Source organism: Pteropus alecto, unplaced genomic scaffold (assembly GCF_000325575.1).
Source record: "Pteropus alecto unplaced genomic scaffold, ASM32557v1 scaffold288, whole genome shotgun sequence".
Taxonomy (NCBI): domain Eukaryota; kingdom Metazoa; phylum Chordata; class Mammalia; order Chiroptera; family Pteropodidae; genus Pteropus; species Pteropus alecto.
In genome coordinates this window covers 3277358-3283927 of record NW_006442124.1, presented here as the reverse complement: position 1 = coordinate 3283927, position 6570 = coordinate 3277358, and the positions used below count along the sequence as shown (strand labels likewise).

The following is a 6570-nucleotide window of genomic DNA, read 5'->3' as shown; positions in this document are numbered from 1 at the left end:
TGGGGCTTGCCTAATGGTGTCTTTCAATGGACACAAGTTTTTAATTTTTATAAAATCCAATTTACCAACTTTTTTCTATAATGATTAGTACTTTTTGTATCCCAAAAAATCTTTATGTACCCCCAAGGCCCCAAATATATTCTTCTATGTGTTTTTCTAGAAGCTTTGTAGTTTTAGCTTTTATTTTTAAAATAATTCAATGCATCTTAAATTAATTTTTGTATGTGATGAGGCTGAGATAATTCAGGTTAATTTTTTTTCCCCCATAAGGTTATCCAGTTGTTCCAGCACCATTTATTGAAATGACTTTTCTTTCCCCATTGAATTGCATTGGTGCCTTTGTCAAAAACCAATTGAATGTATGTACTCAATGTATGACTCTAATTTTGGACTTTCTCTTCTGTTCCATTGATTATTTGTCTATCCTGATGTCTTATTACTGCAATTTTATAGCAGTTTCTAGAGCCAGTTAGTGTAAGTCTTTCAACTTTGGTCTTAATTTTCAAGATCATTTTTACTATTCTAGATACAGTCATGTGCTGTTTAAAGGCGGAGATATATGTCCCAAGAAATGTGTAGTTCTATGATTTAGTTGTTGTATCAGCATGACAGAGTACTTACACAAACCTGGGTTGTATAGCCTACTACACACCTAGGTTATGTGGTACAGCCTATTGCTCCTAGGCTACAAGCTTCTACAGCAGGTAAATGTACAAAACAACACAAGAATAAATGAAACACAGAGAAAATGATGCAATCAAGAGACCAAGTAAACATAAGATGTATGAGGCTGCTGCTGGCATATTACAGCACACTTTTATAGCAGACTTTTTTATAAGTAGAAAGAGTACACTCTAAAGTAACAATAAAATGTATAGCATAGTAAATACATAAATAACAGTCATTTATTATCATTATCAAGTATTATATACTGTACATTATTGTGTGTGCTATTCTTTTATATGACAGGAAGCACCATGGGTTTGTGTACATCAGCATCACCACAAACACGTGAGGAATGTGTTGCACTGTGACGTCATGACAGCTACAACATCACTAGGTGACAGGAAATTTTCAGCTCCATTATCATCTTATGGGACCACCGTTGTACATGTAGTTTGTTGTTGACCAAAGCGTCACTTATGTGGTGCGTAACTATATTTTGATTTCCATTTAAATTTTAAAACCGACTTGTCTATTTCTGCAGAAAAGTTTGCTGGGGTTATAATTTAGGTCTTTAATGTCTAACAAGACATTAAAGACATTAAAATCATAAGATTTTATGATTTTCTCCATTAGGATTTTATACATCTTTGTTAGATACTTCCTTCATACATAATTTTTACTATGGTAAATGTCTTTTTTAAGATTAAAGTTTCTAATTATTGTTTCCATGTAGAAACTTTGGTATATGAAATTTTTAAGTATAAACAATATTTGTAAACTTTTCTTAATTCTAATAGATTATTTATGAGTTTCCATGCAAACCAGTAATACCATCTGTAAATAATTACAGTTTTATGTCCTTGTTTTCAATTCATTATAACTATTCTTCTTTTTCAACTGTCAGACTCCCAAGACAGTGTTGAGTAGAGATGGGGCTGCCTTTTCAAAGTAACGTAAACTGGATGCCTTAAACAACTTAAATTTATTGTCTCACAGTTCTGGAGGCTAGAGGTCTGAGATCAGGGTGATGGCAGTTTTGGTTCTTTCTGAGGGAGAACCTGTCCCAGGCCTCTCCCCTTGCTTCTGGTGGCCTCAGGCGTTCCTTGGCCATCTTCTCCCTGTGTTTTCACTTGCCTTTCCTCTATGTATATCTGTCTTTGTGTCCAAATGTCCCCTTTTTATAAGGAACCTAATCATATTGGATTAGGGCCCACCCTACTGACCTCATCTTAACTTGATTATCTACAAGGACCCTGTTTCCACAAAAGGTCATATTCACCGGTACTAAGAGTTAGACTTCAGCATGTTTGGGGGTACATAATTTAACCCATGACAGATGGTAATAGTCTTATTCCTTGTTTTATGTTTTTTCCCTTTTAATTTTGTAAATGTGGTAAATTAAACCAACAGATTTTATTACCTTAAATCACCATTGCATCCCAACTTATTCATATTGTATTTATATACATATTGATTCAGTGTGCTAATATTTAATACTTTTGCATGTTTACAAGTAAGAATGATCAATGATTTTTCTCCCCCTGTAGCCGTATCTGATTTGGATATCAAAGTTATACTTTATACTGGCTTTATAAAAAAAAGTGTTTAGTGGAACTTACTGGGTGAACCATCTGGACCTGATGCTTACTTTATGGGACAGACAGTGTCCGTGAAACCAGAATATAGCCAGTGCTCTTGCATTGCTCATAAACTCATCCAGATCAGCTCCCATGGGCTTGGCTATGTGCCATGAAAAGAAGTAGGGCCTCTAGAAGCTTATGGGTCATATCAAAATCTCTTCTGCTCAGCTCCACTTGTAGCAGAAAGAACGAAATTGTTTTTGAGCCAAAGCTGAGGAAATCTGAAGAACCTAAAGGAAGATGCCAAAGCAACAAATTTTTTTTAGCAGTAGCTACAGGTGTTAACTAAAAGATAATGTTTCTGTGTACATCTGTAGAAGAAAATTAGTAGCTTTTCATTAGCATTTTCAAAGACACTTCGATTCTAATGATCACTAGTGGTGCTGTGTATTCTTAATTTGGTAGAAAGTAATTACTAATACTTTAATTTTGGCCCTTAGCACATATTGCTTTATGCTATTGTTTATTTTTCTGGTCCTATCTTCTCAGTGAAGTTGGAAGACTCTTGGGAAATGGGACAGTGTTGTGTAACATGTTTTTTTTTATTATTGGTTTAAAAGTTTCTTGTTGCATATGTAATGTTATCTTTATTTAAACTATTGTCCATGAATGTATTAATATTTTTCAATCTCCCTAACTAGGTATGTGTTTTGCTATTTTTAGAAAAATGTAAAATATTGATCTTTTAAATTATAACCATGGTTTTAAAGTGACATTCTAACAGAAAATTCATTTAAATTTCAGATCAGCTTGAGATCACATAGTAAAGTGTGAACTGTACGCCTTACAGAATTTTTAAATTTTATTACCATGTTAAAACTCTCTGAATTCAGACTCTTGTAAGTTAGCCTTAATAATAATACAGGGAGATATGGCCAAAAGTTTGCCTTCCTATGATTCATATTTTATCTAAGTAAATTTATCATGTGAACTAGATCAGGGAGAAAAATTTTCCACTGCCTAAAGGAACATTGTTTAAGTATTTGAATGTTACTTTGTCAGCTTTCATTTATCTCTGCATAATTCCGTTTTAGCTACTTGGAAGTTTATAATACAGTATTTGTTATCTGTAATCACTATTATTTGCATTAGCTCTCCAGGACTTATTTATCTACTGGTTCCAAGTTTGTACCCTTAAATAATATATCCCCAATTTCCCCAACCCCTGGCCTCTGTTAAGCATCATTCTACTCTATTTTTATGAGTTCAGCTTTTTTAGATTCTACATATAAGTGATAGCATGATATTTGTCGTTCTCTCTCTGACATATCTCACTTAGCATAATGCTCTCAGGGTCTATTCATGTTGTCACAAATAATAGGATCTCCTTCTTTCTCATGGCTGAATAATATTCCACTGTGTACGTGTGTGTGTGTGTGTGTGTGTGAGAGAGAGAGAGAGAGAGAGAGAGAGAGAGAGAGAGAGAGAGAGAGAGAGAGAGAGAGAGAGAGAGAGAGAGAGAGAGAGACATCTTTATTGACCTAAGAGAGAGAGAAAGAGAGAGAGAGAGAGAGAGACATATCTTTATTGACCTGTCAGTGGACACTTAGGTTGTTTCCATATCTTGATTTTTATGAATAATGATGCAATAAACATGAGAGTGCAGATGTCTCTTCAAACTCCCATTTTTGTTTTCTTTGGGTATATACCCAGAGATGGAATTGCTGGATTATATAGTAATTCTATTTTTATTTTTTTGAGGAACTTTGTTATCACTAGTGGCTGCACCAATTTATATTCCCACCAACAGTGTACGAGGGTTCCCTCATCTCCACATCCTCTCCAGCGTTTGTTATATCTTGTCTTCTTGATGACAGCTATTCTAGCAGGTGTTTTGATTTGCGTTTCCCTGATGATTCATGATTTGAGCATCTTTGCATGTACTTGTTGGCCATTTGAATATCTTCCTTGGAAAAACGTTGGTTTAGTTTTTCTGCCTACTTTTTATTGGATGGTGGGTTTTTTTGTTGTTGTTATTGATTTGTATGAGTTCTTTGTATGTTTTGGATATTAACCCCTTGTCTGATACATGGTTTGCAAATATTTTCTCCTATTTCGTAGGTTGCCTTTTATTTTGTTGATTCTTTGCTGTGCAGAACTTTTTAGTTTGATGTAGTCCCACTTGTTGATTTTTGCTTTTATCGCTTGTACTTTTCATGTCATATCTAAAAAAAAATCATTGCCCAATCCAACATCAAGTCGTTTCTTCCCTATGTTTTTTCCCAGGAGCTTTGTGGCATCAGGTCTAAGGTTTAAGTTTTTAATCCATTTTGTTTTAATTTTTGTGAGTGGTGTAAGTTAGGAGTCCAATTTCACTTTTCTACATGTGGTTATCTGGTTTTCTCATCACCATTTGTTGAAGAGACTATCCTTTCCCCATTGACTATTCCTGTCTCCCTCGTCAAATACTGGTTGACCATATAAGTGGGGGTTATTTCTGGGCTCTCTATAGGTTCCATTGGTATATGTGTCTGTTTTTATACCAGTACCATATTGTTTTAATTAGCATAGCTAATTAATGTAGTTTGAAACTATAAAGTTTGATACCTCTTGCTTCGTTCTTCTTTTACATTTTCACTTTGACTATTTGTGGTCATTTTTGATTCCATACAAATTTTAGGATTGTTTCTTCTATTTCTGTAAAAAATGTCATTGGAATTTTGATAGGGATTGCATTGAATCTGTAGATTGATTTGGGTACAATGTACACTTTAACAACATTAATTCTTTCAATCCATGAACATGGATATCTTTCCATTTGTGTCTTATTTAATTTCTTTTATCGAAGTCTTATAGTTTTCATTTTATGGGTCTTTCACTTCCATCGTTAAATTTATTCCTAAGTATTTTATTGCTTTTGCTGCTGTTGTAAATAGGATACTGTTTTAAACTTCTTTTTCAGATGTTTTCTATAGAAACACAACTAATTTCTATATGTTGATTTCGTATCCTGAAACTTTACTGAATTTGTTGATTAGTTCCAACAGTTTTTTGATTGAGTCTCTAGGATATTCTGTGTATCAGATCATGATTTACAAATAACAACAATTTTACATCTTTATTTCTGACTTGGATGCCTTTTATTTTTTTGTCTTGCCTTATTGCTCTAGCTAGTACTTCTAATACCATGTTGAATGGGAGTACCAAGAGTGGGCACCCTTGTTTTCTCCTGACCTTAGAGGGAAAGCTTTCAAATTTTTACCATTGAATATAATGGTAGCTGTTGGTTTGTCATATATGCCCTTTATTATGTTGAGATATGTTCCTTTTATACCTATTTTGTTGGGGGTTTTAATCATGAAAGTACATTGTATTTCATCAAATGCTTCTGCATCTATTGAGATAATCTTACGGTTATATATTTTATTCTGTTAATACGGTGTATCACATTTATTGATTTGCATATGTTGAACCATCCTTCCATCCCAGGGATAAATCAACTTGGTTATGATAGCTAATCCTTTTAACGTGTTGTTAAATTCCATTTGCCAATATTTTGTTGAGAATTTTTGTATCTATGTTCATCAGAGATATTGGTCTATAGTTTTCTTATGGTATCCTTTTCTGGCTTTAGTATCAGGTTAATGCTGGCCTCATAAAATGAATTTGGAAGTGTTCCTTCCTCCACAATTTTTGGAATAGTTTCAAGACTGACATTAATTCTTCTTTAAATGTTTGATAGGATTTCCCAGTGAAGCTATCTGGTCCTGGGCTTTCCTGTGTTGGGAGACTTTTGATCACTGATTCCATCTCCTTACAGTTATTGGTCTGTTCAGATTTTCTATTTTTTCATAATTCAGTCTCGGCATGTCATGTTTTTTAGGAATTTATCCAGTTCGTTAGCATGTAATTGTTTGTTGTAGTCTCTTATAATCCTATGTATTTCTGTAGTATCGGTTTTAATCTCTTTCATTTCTGATTTTGAGTCTTCTCTCTTTTTATCTTAGTGTAAGTAAAGATTTGTCCATTTTGTTCTTTTTTTTTTTTTTTTTAAACAGTTCTTCGGTCACTGATACTTTCTCTTTTTTTCTGGTCATTTATTTTTGCTCCAATCTTTGTTATTTCCTTCTTTTGGCTAACTTGGGCTTTATTTGTTCCTTTTTCTAGTTCTTTGAAGTGTAAAGTTAGGTTGCTTATTTGTGATCTATTCTCGTAATATATGTATTTCTTGCTATGAACTTCCCTTTCAAACTGCTTTTGCAATATCCCATAAGTTTTGGTATGTAGTGTTTACATTTTCATTTGTTTCGAGATTTTTTTTTTT

General features: G+C 33.5%; 1 protein-coding gene across 2 annotated transcripts in view; it reads left to right on the top strand.

Moving 5' to 3' along the window:
• The first annotated feature begins 968 nt into the window (after nucleotides 1-968).
• Nucleotides 969-6570, top strand: part of TGFBRAP1 (transforming growth factor beta receptor associated protein 1) — a 51150-nt gene continuing 45548 nt past the window's right edge. The window contains exon 1 of one of the 2 annotated variants that reach the window (XM_006920793.3): nucleotides 969-1147. The gene's annotated coding sequence lies outside the window, so the exon portion shown is untranslated. The remainder of the gene's footprint in view (nucleotides 1148-6570) is intronic. The other variant, XM_025039094.1, reaches the window with a different exon arrangement.